We start from the raw sequence: 13,822 nt of genomic DNA, 5'->3' as shown, positions 1-13,822 counted from the left end.
TAGCGCTTTCCTCCGAGTGTGTTACTCCGCCCCTAACGGTGCGTGAGCGAGCAGTTCGAAAAGATGCGGTCGGCTCGCGTCACGTGGTTCGGAGGAAACACGGGATAGCTTTCGCCCTCCCGACTGAGTGGTTGTGGTAGCCTTAATGTGGGAGCCCCCTGGTGACGGGGAGGAATTGGCCACGACTAGATTGGGGAGAAAATCGAAAAAAGAATTGGACAGGACTAAATTTATAAAAAAAAAAAAAAAAAAAATAAGAATAAGAAATCAGGAAGGGGGCAAATAGTTTTTCACACCACTGTATATGTAGATGCATATGATATCTGTTTTGAGTATATTTGATGCATCACACAGATGGCATGTTATGTAATCAGCAAGACAACATATGGGATCATGGTAGAGATTGATGCTACCTGCTTGCCGCCTGCTGTTGAGCTGGCACACATTTAGTACATAGATACAGACCTTGTAAAATGATTAGGATAAAAATGTAACCAAAATTTGCTGGAAAACTGGGTTAGCCAACAATCTCGAAACTTTTTGCGTACTATATTATTCTACATTTCTAAAATACAATATTATTACAATATTATTGTATAAAATACAATATTATTTTACATTTGCTTACACATTTACATTTACATTTAGGCATTTGGCAGACGCTCTTATCCAGAGCGACTTACAAAAAGTGCTTTAATGTTTACATCATTGGATACATACTTACAGTGGGTTAACTAGGTTAATAACTAAGTGCCATTAGTTTTTTTTTGGGGGGGGGGGGGGTTAGTCCAAGTACTGGAGAAACAGATGCATCTTGAGTCGTTGTTTAAAGATAGTCAAAGTCTCTGATGTACGAACATCTAGAGGAAGTTCATTCCACCACCTAGGTGCTAGAACAGAAAAGAGCCTGGATGAATGCCGCCCTCGATCTCTGAGAGATGGTGGGATGAGGCGAGCAGTGCTGGAGGACCGGAGGGAACGTGGTGCAGTGCGTGGTGTAATTAGCGCAGAGAGGTAAGTGGGTGCTCGGCCATTTTTAGCTTTGTAGGCAAGCATCAGTGTTTTGAATCTGGGCAGCTACAGGAAGCCAGTGCTGGGAGCGGAGAAGTGGGGTGGGGTGGGAGAACTTGGGGTGGTTAAAAACGAGACGTGCTGCTGCATTCTGGATCAGTTGCAGAGGACGAATCGTGGACAGAGGCAGGCCTGCCAGGAGTGAGTTGCAGTAGTCCAGTCTTGAAATAACAAGGGACTGAACAAACACCTGAGTAGCCTGTGAAGAAAGAAATGGGTGAATTCTTCTGATATTGTAAAGAAGAAATTGACAAGAGCGAGTAAGGTCAGCGATGTGTGGGGAAAATGACAAATGATTGTCCACGGTTACCCCAAGATTGCGGGCGGTGGCTGAAGGAGTGATTTGGTTGTTGTCCAGGGATATCACAAGGTCTTGACCTGGAGATGAGCTTACACAAACTTGGAGTTACTTTTACCCTCAGATGGTGATTATTTTCTGGTTCTGGTGCCATTTGGTGCTGCAATACCAATTTAACAAATATTGATAAGAATACCTTTCCTGTCATTTACATGTACATACAGTATAGAACCTGGAAAAAGTTTTTCTCTTACCAGCCTCTGTTTTTTTTGTTGTTTTTTTTATCTCATTATTCCTCGTATCCATGCATCTGTGTATTGGTGTGTTTATCTGGTTTCTTGAAGATATTAAAACTTCTGTTGGCCGCATTGTCTTATCAGCACTTTCCATTCAAGGCTACTGTCTACTGATTTGCAGCGATACTCTAAGGAAAACGTTTCTTAAAAAGAATTATGGTGACAAGACATGGCCTCATGTGGCTCATCACGAAAACATCCTCAATCGCTGACCAAGGAAAAGTTCAACTCAACCAAATTCAAGTCAACATCAGCTGGAGAAGTCATGCTAACAGTTTGCTACGATTCTCAAGGGCCAGTATAGAAATGTTATCAGGAAAAAGGTTCAACAATCAACAATGCTAGTTACAGTGAGATGCTTAGAGCTAAAGCCTAAATTTATATTATTAAACGCAGAGGACCGCTATCCAAGGGCGTTGTGCACATCAGCACAGTTCTGCCCACTATTGACATTTTGAAAAAACTGTGTTCGAGGTATTAAAGCATCCTTTCTATAGTCCTATATTTGGTCAACTGAAAGATCCCCTAGGGTGAAGATTCACTTCAGATTCTTTAATGGAGGAATATGAAAGCTTTTTGACAGATAGACAAAGTATATTGAAAAGCAAGGATAATAGGTTGAAAAAAAAAAAAACTATGTATTTGTCTTATCTAAAAGTTAATTTAAATAATTCAGCCAGAGTGCGGATAATTTTTGACTCACCCTAGTATGTATGTTTCTTTATGGACAATCTGCCAATAATGACAAAGTAAATAAATGCAAAAGTATGAACAAATGCACATAATTAAACAAGGTAATGTACCTTAAATCATGTAAAGAAATATTTGCAGTTGTAACTTATGCACTTTAGGCTATAATATGTGGCCTTTAGGGTCCCACATTTAATTATTTCTTTAAGTTAATGTAGGGCTCGGAAGTCTTCCGAAATATATCTGTTAATGCTCCTCCTGGAATGTCCTATGTCTAAATGTCTAAAACTGGCTAGATACATTTTGTATAATAGTTCCCCCTTAAAAAGCTGTGACTAACTGAAACAGACAGTTACCACATGGCATCATGTTCCACTTGTGATTCATTTCAGTTAGTGGTTTGTGTTATACTATACACATATCACAATGTGTCTTTTGGAGCGTCTATTTAATCCCCTCTAAGGTTACGCAGAAGTGTTTTCTATTCCCTCTGCCACTTTTGATGACCTTAGAGCTCTGTAAGGAGCAGCATTCCTGTGTGTTTTCCTAATCAGTTCTCCCAAATTGAGTTCAAATCCTTCAGCTTTAGCGCATTACGACTGAAACCCTCACCTCCTATACCGACTAACATGGTTTACTTACAGTACAGTAGGTCTGCTGTACAATTTACAAAGATATAAGGGTGCTAAAAAACACCTGTGCTGCTGTGTATTGCATTGATCCCTAACTAATATGCCACATGTATACACAAATCTCAGAGAGATCCTGTGCTCTGCACATCCCCATTATACCCACTGGTTTATTTTGGTACCACTAACACTCGAACCTGAGATAAGCTCAGTGGTGTTTATTTGACATCTATCAAGAGGACGAGGCAACATGTATCTATTGTTAGTCCAGAGCAAGAATAGATGATTTTTGTACACCAGCTTGTAAAGGAAACCTCTTGTTTTTGTTTTTTTTTGTTTTTTCACAATTCAAATGACATACAGTATGCAGGATGAGTGCCATTAAAATGCACAAGTCCTTGAATGTAAAATGTTTTACAACACATTAACTAGGCATCCTGCCCCCTATATTTATATATATTTTGACACAAGCGGAGGGAACACATCTGTTGCCCCGAGAGTGTCCAGAATGTGGGTTTTTCCAGTTACCACACAGCTGTTTTGTAGTATAACCTTTAGTTTGTTGATACCAAGAGATTCCTGCCGAAATTGCTGACGAATGTGTTTTTTTTTTATTCTAGCAAGCCTTTAAAACATTTTATTAAAACAGGATTATAAAAGCATAACTACATACAAATTGACACTTATACAGGTCCATGTCTGTCCGATGGGATTTCTTGAAGACACTAAGTTGAGCAGTTGTGTAGGAGGCGAACAAGAACTGCTCCTACTGTACATATCTCTGAAAAATATTTTAAAATACAAGGCATTTCCTAATATCAGCACAGTGACTCATAGATGGGAAGGTCAGTGGTAGCTTAGCGGAGTAAGGCTGGGGGTTTACTGATCAGAATGTTGGTGGTTTAAGTCCCTCCTCCACAAATTTGCCACTGTTGTGCTCTTAACCTTGTCTGCTCCATATCCTACTGTACCTGACCCTCAGCTTCCTATATACTGTAGGATATGTAAAGAAAATTTTTTTTCATATACTCATTCTGTAATATATATGTAACAAATAATGACTTCTACTTATTAGTATATGTTTTCTCACTTATGAAGTTAAAAGGACAGTCATGTTAACCAGAAAAGCATAATTTTGCAGATTATATTATTCTTTGTAAAATAATATACTAGTACTAGAGTATTGTACATGTAATTATCCATCCTTACATCCATCTATCCATTTTCCATAGCATTTAACTGGTGTACAGTTGTTGTAGGCCTGAAGCCTATCCAGGGTAAAATCAGGGCACGATTGGCTGTAGAGCCGTGATTAATGTGAGAGCACTATATGGCTCCTATCCCATCCCACCCCACTGAGAGAGCTCGGCCAATCAGCTCTCTCTAGGCCCACAGCTGTAGGAGGTTACAGCATTAACTGGGAATCGAACTAAATATGATAGTGTGAGCTACTCAGTGATCTCCTGGCATTTTACTCCAAACAATCTCTTAAACTGACACAAGACCGGTAAAAAAAACATTCAGTGAGTCTGTGAACGGAACCATCTTGGTTGAGAAAAACCAGAAGGAAATTATTAAACTGATTTGAGCTGACAGGAAGACTCTAATAACTCAAATAACCATCTTTAATAACCAGGACCAGCAGAAAATCATCTCAGAATGAAACTTTAAGCTGCAGTACCTGTTTTATTAGGTCAGACTATACAAACCTGCAGCTCTTGTGGGATGTTCCCAGGCTGCAGTGGTCAGGACATACCAAAAGTAATCCAAGGAAGGAAAACCTTTCTCGTGAACAGCCGACAGGGTCATGGGTGGTCAAGGCTAACTGGTGCACATGGTGGGTGAAGGTTGGTCCATGTAGTCTGATCCAAGAGCAGCGCTAGTGTGGATCAAACCGATGAAAAGGTTATCACTGGATGTGATAGAAAGGTATCAGAACTCACAGTGCATCAATCACTGTTACAGTATGTTGCTCAATATTAATCAGGAGGTCATAATGTTACGGCTGATCGGTGTATATACAGTATGTTTTTTTTAAAAAGGGTTACAAATTGCAAACACTACCTCAGTTCAAGTATAACCAAATAGATTGTTATGATTTGCAGAGTTCAGTCACCCACATAGGGAGATATATGTACTTAGACCTGCTGTGACCCTTTGACTAATCAAACCTGCATGTACTTTATTTTAGCGTGGATGTTTGTCTGCAAGGCTAAACAGCTGATGTTAACCAGCATGCGGTCAGTAACACAGAAACGTCCATGAAGTGCACAGCGTCTACCATGCTGCATCAGTTTATAGGAGCAAGAGTTTACAAACTCCATACTGTTAACGTCTATGGTTTATAAACTGGCAGATGTGTACGATTGGTTAGTGTGACTGCTGTTGAGATGATTCATGCCTGTTTATATATTTTTGTTAAGACTTTTGGCTCTCGCACTCACTAAATTAAACTCTGCATTTTTCATATGCTGCCGGTCTTGCTTCCTCAGGCTATCGATATTAGAATGGCAGGATGTGTGGGAGTTATGACATTTGTTATCTGCTTGTTCATAGATAATGTATTTTGAATAGCATATCAGAGTGAGCTTGCTGATATGGAGTAGAATCCACATCCTCTCTGCATGTAGTCACGCCTATCGTAAAACCAGGAATGGGACGGAATGGGGCTCTGCGCACGTCCTGATGTTTCTTTCCCGTAATTTGGGCCTCTGTAACTGTAAACACACTGGGATGAGGAAAAAAAAACACTAATTCAGTTAACACAAAAGTTGTGTGTCATTTATAGCCTCTATTTATATTTTCGTTGCATCCAATGGGTGCAGGCTGGAGAATGTGAACAATCCAAAGCATAAAGAAAAGCAAAAAAAAAAAAAAAAAGTTATCTGTGACATTTTTGCTTTATGGCTAATAAAGTTATAACAGATATATTAAAATGATATGCTGTTAATCCTGGGCAAATATGTTATAAGATCATTTATTTCCCTTTCAGAACAGGTAATGGTTTTAAATTTACATTGTTTTTTCAACTATTTATATTACATTGAGCTATTTTTTGATTAATGTTATTATAAAGGATACTTAATGCTTTGTTGATATAAATGTTTTCATCCATCCATCTACTGTAGGAACCACTATTGTCCAACTATAGGGACCATGGAGACCAATGGTGACCATTGTATTTATTCCTATTTTTACGACATCCGGTCAACATTTATACGCGCAAAGCAATTTGGAAATGTCAGCGTGTCTATGGACCCACCAAGCACAGAGAGAACATGCAAAGTCCATGCACACAGACCCGACGTGGGAATCAAACCCAGAACCTGAAGGTGCAAGGTGACAGCGCTAACCACTAAGCCACCATACCACCAATATAAACGTTCTCAGCTTTACTTTAACTCTTTCTACTAGTCTCCAAAATGACTCTTTCCACTGGTCCTCAATAATGCCTTGTATAAATATAGCCTAGGCAATGGCATCTCCAGATAACACACACAAACCAGCTACGACACGAATGTTTATGTGAAAAGCCATCAGGATTACGAGATGATCCTTAGGCTCCATGCTCGTGTTGAAACAGTCAGCTCCTGAGAGAAGCGTGGAGAGAGATGGCGAGAGATGTTGGCACATTATTGGAAGGGTTCTGTTTATAGATTCACAAGGTGAGGACAGCTGTCAGTGTTAGAGTCTAGAGGATTAGTACTGCAGAAACGCAGGTTCCCTCTACATCCGAGAACAACTGACAGACTGTCATGGGATGATTTGGATTTCGGAGCTTGAGGAGATCTAGTTTGGTGTCACAAAGAATATGAGTGACACTTGACTGAATGCAAGGTTTTGATTTGTTTTCGCCAATGTACAGAATATGTGAAGGAATACTTTAGCTTCCTCGGTCAACACTGACAAGAATTTCGTCACGTTTCTCTGAAATAAAAATTGAAAGGGAAATCTGCTGACTTGAAACTCACTTGTAATGAAAGCCTAATTGTTTAAGAAACTATACACTATACAGTACAGTGCTGTGTAAAAAGTCTTGAGGCACCCCTCATTTCTTCATATTAAATGTAATTATATTCATTTTACTTAATTATGATTATATTAAAGAAATGGGAACAACTGTTTTACTGTGACAGGCTGCAATGTGCCTATGGATACAATTAAAAAATTGGTTGTTTATGTAATAACCGCAGCAGCAACCTCGTTTCCCATCTTTTTCCAACCACTCAGCATTCAGGATCACCAGTATACTAATCACTGGCCTGATCATCAGTCATCATCTGCACCTGTTTCTTACCCGTTGCTTTGAGACTGGTCAGGTACAGGGGCTGGACTGGAAATGAAAGCTAAAAATTTTCCAAAAGTCCATCAGGAAGCCTGGAGAACCATTTCTTAAGACTATATAAAAAACAAATCTGGCTCTTTGGAAGCAAAATATGATTAAATGAGGGGTGGCTCAAGACTTTTGCACATTACTACAGTGGTGTGAAAAACTATTTGCCCCCTTCCTGATTTCTTATTCTTTTGCATGTTTGTCACACAAAATGTTTCTGATCATCAAACACATTTAACTGTTAGTCAAAGATAACATAATTGAACACAAAATGCAGTTTTTAAATGATGGTTTTTATTATTTAGGGAGAAAAAAAATCCAAACCTACATGGCCCTGTGTGAAAAAGTGATTGCCCCCCTTGTTAAAAAATAACTTAACTGTGGTTTATCACACCCAAGTTCAATTTCTGTGGTCACCCCCAGGCCTGATTACTGCCACACCTGTTTCAGTCAAGAAATCACTTAAATAGGAGCTACCTGACACAGAAAAGTAGACCAAAAGCACCTCAAAAGCTAGACATCATGCCAAGATCCAAAGAAATTCAGGAACAAATGAGAACAAAAGTAATTGAGATCGATCAGTCTGGTAAAGGTTATAAAGCCATTTCTAAAGCTTTGGGACTCCAGCGAACCACAGTGAGAGCCATTATCCACAAATAGCAAAGACATGGAACAGTGGTGAACCTTCCCAGGAGTGGCTGGCCGACCAAAATTACCCCAAGAGCGCAGAAACAACTCATCCGAGAGGCCACAAAAGACCCCAGGACAACATCTAAAGAACTGCAGGCCTCACTTGCCTCAATTAAGGTCAGTGTTCATGACTCCACCATAAGAAAGAGACTGGGCAAAAACGGCCTGCATGGCAGATTTCCAAGGCGCAAACCACTTAAGCAAAAAGAACATTAATGCTCGTCTCAATTTTGCTAAAAAACATCTCAATGATTGCCAAGACTTTTGGGAAAATACCTTGTGGACCGACGAGACAAAAGTTTAACTTTTTGGAAGGTGCGTGTCCCGTTACATCTGGCGTAAAAGTAACACAGCATTTTAGAAAAAGAACATCATACCAACAGTAAAATATGGTGGTGGTAGTGTGATGGTCTGGGGTTGTTTTGCTGCTTCAGGACCTGGAAGGCTTGCTGTGATAGATGGAACCATGAATTCTACTGTATACCAAAAAATGCTGAAGGAGAATGTCCAGCCGTCTGTTCGTCCACTCAAGTTGAAGCGATCTTGGGTGCTGCAGCAGGACAATGACCCAAAACACACCAGCAAAATTCACCTCTGAATGAAAGAAAAACAAAATGAAGACTTTGGAGTGGCCTAGTCAAATTCCTGACCTGAATCCTATTGAGATGTTGTGGCATGACCTTAAAAAGGCGGTTCATGCTAGAAAACCCTCAAATAAAGCTGAATTACAACAATTCTGCAAAGATGAGTGGGCCAAAATTCCTCCAGAGCGCTGTAAAAGACTCGTTGCAAGTTATCGCAAACGCTTGATTGCAGTTATTGCTGCTAAGGGTGGCCCAATCAGTTATTAGGTTCAGGGGGCAATTACTTTTTCACACAGGGCCATGTAGGTTTGGATTTTTTTTCTCCCTAAATAATAAAAGCCATCATTTAAAAACTGCATTTTGTGTTTACTTGTGTTATCTTTGACTAATAGTTAAATGTGTTTGATGATCAGAAACATTTTGTGTGACAAACATGCAAAAGAATAAGAAATCAGGAAGGGGGCAAATAGTTTTTCACACCACTGTATATATTGAAATAATAAACAGTAATATTAAAAACTACGGCAAATATCACATTAACTCTGAATACCTTAGTCCACACTCTGATTCTGTATTAATTATGGTTTCCTCACCTGATGTAGATCATGCCAGGGTTTACTTAAAGCAAGCCCCAGACTATGATTTTCAATAGACCAAATGACCTCTGGACAGCTCCTGAGCCTCAAAGCAGCATTCATGTGTCAGCAGATCCCAGCAACCATGCTGTCTCTGGGAAACCAAAATGCAAATGTGGCCATTTATAAATAAAGGTCTGATAGTGAAGCAGAGAAAACTGGTTGTGCATTGGAATTCAACAACATTCACTGCAAACAAGCTTTCCACAGTGAAACTGATTGGTTTCCTCCAGGTACTCCGGTTCCCTCCCACAGTCACAAGACCTGCAAATTAGGCTAATTACCATTCCCAATGCCCATAGTGTGTAAATGAGCATGTGTGTGTGCTCTGCAATGGACTGGCACTTTGCCCAGGGTGTACCCCACCTCATGCCCTAAGTCTCCTGGGGTAGGATCCAGGCCCCCCGCGACCCTGTATACAGGATAATGCGGTATAGATGATGAGTGAGTGAGTGAGTGCACTCCACTAAATATTCTGGGCCCCTTGAAAATCAGATATACTTGTCCCTATACCTTAAGATTAGGTTATAAAATGCTGGAGTATGGCTTTTCCATTTTAATTCCTCTAAACATCTAAAACCATTCTCTCCAAAATTCTACATAATGTCTTGATGTCCTTACTGGTATTTGTCTGCTATTTTGCCAAAGAAAATGTGCATTGTGCCCCACCCACCTCATTCCTCATCACCTTGTATCTATAAAGCAGAGCCCTGCTTGTTTTTTTTTGTTTTCATTTTAACCACATCTAATGATGGCTGTATTTCAATCACCTGAGACATGATACGGAACGCCTTAACACGTTTCTCCTGGTCTTAATAATATTCCTTTCCCCAGGGACTAATATGCAAAAGTATTAAGTATTTCACAAACCATTACTAAACTCTGGATAAAGCCAGATGGAATCCATACGCTGTTATACTCTTACTCATCCTTATTATATCCAACTGTCATTATGTCATTTGTGCAAATTTATGATTCATCTGCATGGACTTATTAGTCGGAGTGCTTATTGAGGAGCCTAAAGATGTTGTACACTTGCTGCAGAAAATGTTTCTGCAAGCTGGAACAGGTCAGAAGAGACTAAGGGTGCCTCAGCAATCACTCTGGAGAACTGCTTCAAGCACTTAGTGTTGTTTTCACAAAAAGGGCTCTCTGAGGATAGACACGACAATGCTCGAGTGTGCTGCTGATGGCAAATTAAGGCTGATATGGTCTATTTTAGGAATGGTTTCCATGGCTGGAGATCAGGCATGTCTGACGATTTGCTAGAACAGCTGCCAAACACTGCACGGTGGTGGTCCATTGTTGTGGTGTTTACGGTCAGAAGTGAACTCAGTCTATCAGCCAGGCGTGTCCCTGATTTCTACAAATAGCTACTGATTATCGAGCGAAACACTGATTCATAACAGTGCCTGTCCTTTGTTCTTTGTCTGATTAACCTGATTAGTTCTGTGTGTCAGAATCAGAGTTAAAACACACAGACACTCACACACACTGTCTTCAGCAAGAGACAAAGTCAGTTATAAAAGAAATGGTGTGTTCTTTTAAATAGTGGGAATTTTGCTATATCTTTTCTATATCATTTAATGCATTGTTAGATCAAATTCTTCAGTAATATTGTGAAAGAAATATTTATTTTGCTTTAGAATCACATGTTTGATCAATTACATGTTTGATCAATTCTAGATAATATGTTGACGCATGTACTGTATTAATAATATTAGAAAAAGAATGAAAAGAGATAATAACTAGTCTGGTTAAATACAGCACACCTCGTGTCTCTGGTTAAACCATGGGGCGTGTTTAGGGTGATAAGGTTGCCAGATTTGTATGTTTACTCCCCATATTAGAAGATGTTTAACAGGAAAAGACTGACCACTGACTGGCACTTAATTATTCATTCATTCATTCATTCATTCAGGCTATACTGAGAACAACAGCTAATCCACCTAACAGCATGTTATTGGAAGATAAAAGGAATAACCTGGAGAAAACCCATGTGGACGGATGGAGGGAGGACTTGCACAGAAAATCCACGCGCAGTACCCTGAGGTCAGAATCGAACCAGGGATCCCAAAGGTGTGAGGTGCCAATACTATCTTCTGCTTGGTAGACATAATAAAAAAATCACTTTTATATACACACCTGATTCCATCACATTTGTTTTTAAACTCCTTGGATTTATTCTTACTGTAAAATCAATGTACAAAACATGAGTTATGATAAACAAACAACTCACATATAAATAAATAAATAAATAAATTAATTAATTAATAAATTGATTTTTTAATATAGTCAGCACAGTGACATTAGCAATTTGGCCTTGTGTCCCCAGGGTCGAGGGTTCAATTCCTGCCTTTTTTTTACAAGGTGGGGTAAAACACAGAAACACGGTTTCCTCCGGGTAGTCCGCCAGACTGGCACCCTGTCCAGGGTATACCCCTCCCAGTGCCCTGAGTCCAATTGGGATCACCTCCTGTGACCCTGTACAGGATAAGTGGCATAAAGAATGAGTAAGTGAGTTAAAGTTCCTTAACAGATAGGTCAATAAGTTTCCCAGGATGAGACTTAAGCAAATAGCATTTAGAATCAAGCTAGGCAGCTAACAATATGAGTGATAATGCTAACGTTGAGGATTATCTCCTCAAAACAAAAATTTGATTATTTAAACATGGGGAACTGCAACTTCTCCAGCCTCAAAGCCATATCACTGTCTTTGTGGAGTTTCACATGCTCTCCATATCCGTTGTGGGTTTCCTCTGGATTATCCAGTTTTCTCTCACATCCCACTAGTAACAGCAGTTTTCTAATGTATATCTTGCAAAATATTTTAAATCCTATTAGTGAGCTTATTTTTTATTTCATCAAGTGGCTGGCAATTTCTTTAGAATGCAGTGATCTTTTCGATCTTCAGGGCATACTGCACAGTTGAGAGTTTTCAGGAAATTTAAATGTCTTAAATGTCTTAAACTAAACTAAATCTAACTAATTCAGTTGGGTAGAGAAATGCAAAATAGGACAGCGTGATAAATAAACAGAAACAAAAAATAACAAGTAAGTTCACTCATATGGGAAGGCCAGGGTAAACCATTGCATCCATGCCACACTCTTTGTTCCCTGTTTCAATGCTTTAGTGTGTCGGTTAGTTCATTATATCTCCTTTGTTAAACTAACAATCCATTTTCTTTCTTGCTCTACATCTTACTTGTAAATTTGGTTGCTTTAATTATTATTGATCAGTAAGATTTGATTCTCGCCTCGGTTCTGGGTGTATGGAGTTTGCATGTTCTGCTCATACTTGGTATTCTGGTTTCCTCCTACAGACCAGAGATATGCGGAGTACGCTAACTGGTGTTCCCAAATTGCTCGGAGTGTAAGAATTGGTGTGTGTCCTGTGATGGATTAGCACCCTGTCCTTGTGCCCATCTCCTGGGGTAAGCTTCAGGCTTCCCGCCACCCTGTACAGGATAAGTGGTTTAGAAAATGGATGAATGAATTATTATCAACTCTGTTCTTTTATTCCTGTGTATTTTCCATTGAGAATATGCAGAACTGTGGGATGTCCTAGGAATTAGATACCTGCTGAGGATATTTTTAGGACACGGTAAACCTCTCAAATGTCACTACTTACTACAAGTCATAATATAAAGGTTGACTTTAAGATGACCTATATACCTAAGTTGTATCTATCTTGCAATCTTAATTCACTCTGGCATCCTGTCAATTAACTTCTGGGACACATTCTGACTGATAGCGCAGCCCATTCATACAGAATCAATGCTTGAAGTTTGTCAGAATTTGTGAATTTTTGTTTGTCCACCCACCTCTTGAGGATTGACCACAGGCTCTCAATAGGACTAAGGTTTGGGGAGTTTCCTGGCCATGAAACCAAATTTTTATGTTTTGTTCCCAAAGCCAATTAGTTATCACTTTCTCCTTATGGCTAGGAGCTCCATCGTGCTGAAAGAGGCATTGTTCTTCACCAAACTGTTGAGAAGTTTTTGTACCATTCTTTATTCATTGCTGGATATGCAAGTGTGTTTCTGTGTGTGTTTGTATGTAAAGTCTAGTGATGGGTCGTTCATTAATGATTCGTTCTTTTTGAACGAATCTTTAACGTGACCCAGAAGAACGAGTAGTCTCGGAGAGTGAGTCGTTCATTTTCTACTGGGCGCGCATGCGCAAATCAGCGCAAAACCTCCGTAGGTTATGTACACTAAACAGAATTGAGCGATTCTTACTCAATGACTCTTCTACTCCGAATGGTTCGTTCTTTTGTCACGTGACTCCCATAGACACTATGCAGTGCAATAGATAAAATAAAATAAAAAACGAACAATTCAGACTTAAAGATATGAGAGGTGAGCTAATCATTCTGTTTACTATAATATGTCCTTAGCTGCAATGTAATATTTTTATTACTGGAACTATAGACACAATATGTGTGTGTAGACGCATTGGTGGTCAGTTTATTGAAAACGCAACATTTTATTTTATTTTTGATCAAAAGAACGAAATGAACTAAATGACTCAAAAAAGATGAACGAGATTTAAAGAACCGAGTCACGAAAATGATTCAAACTTCCCATCACTAGT

The sequence above is a fragment of the Clarias gariepinus genome, chromosome 3, assembly GCF_024256425.1.
Source record: "Clarias gariepinus isolate MV-2021 ecotype Netherlands chromosome 3, CGAR_prim_01v2, whole genome shotgun sequence".
Lineage (NCBI taxonomy): Eukaryota > Metazoa > Chordata > Actinopteri > Siluriformes > Clariidae > Clarias > Clarias gariepinus.
This window is presented reverse-complemented; position numbering follows the sequence as displayed.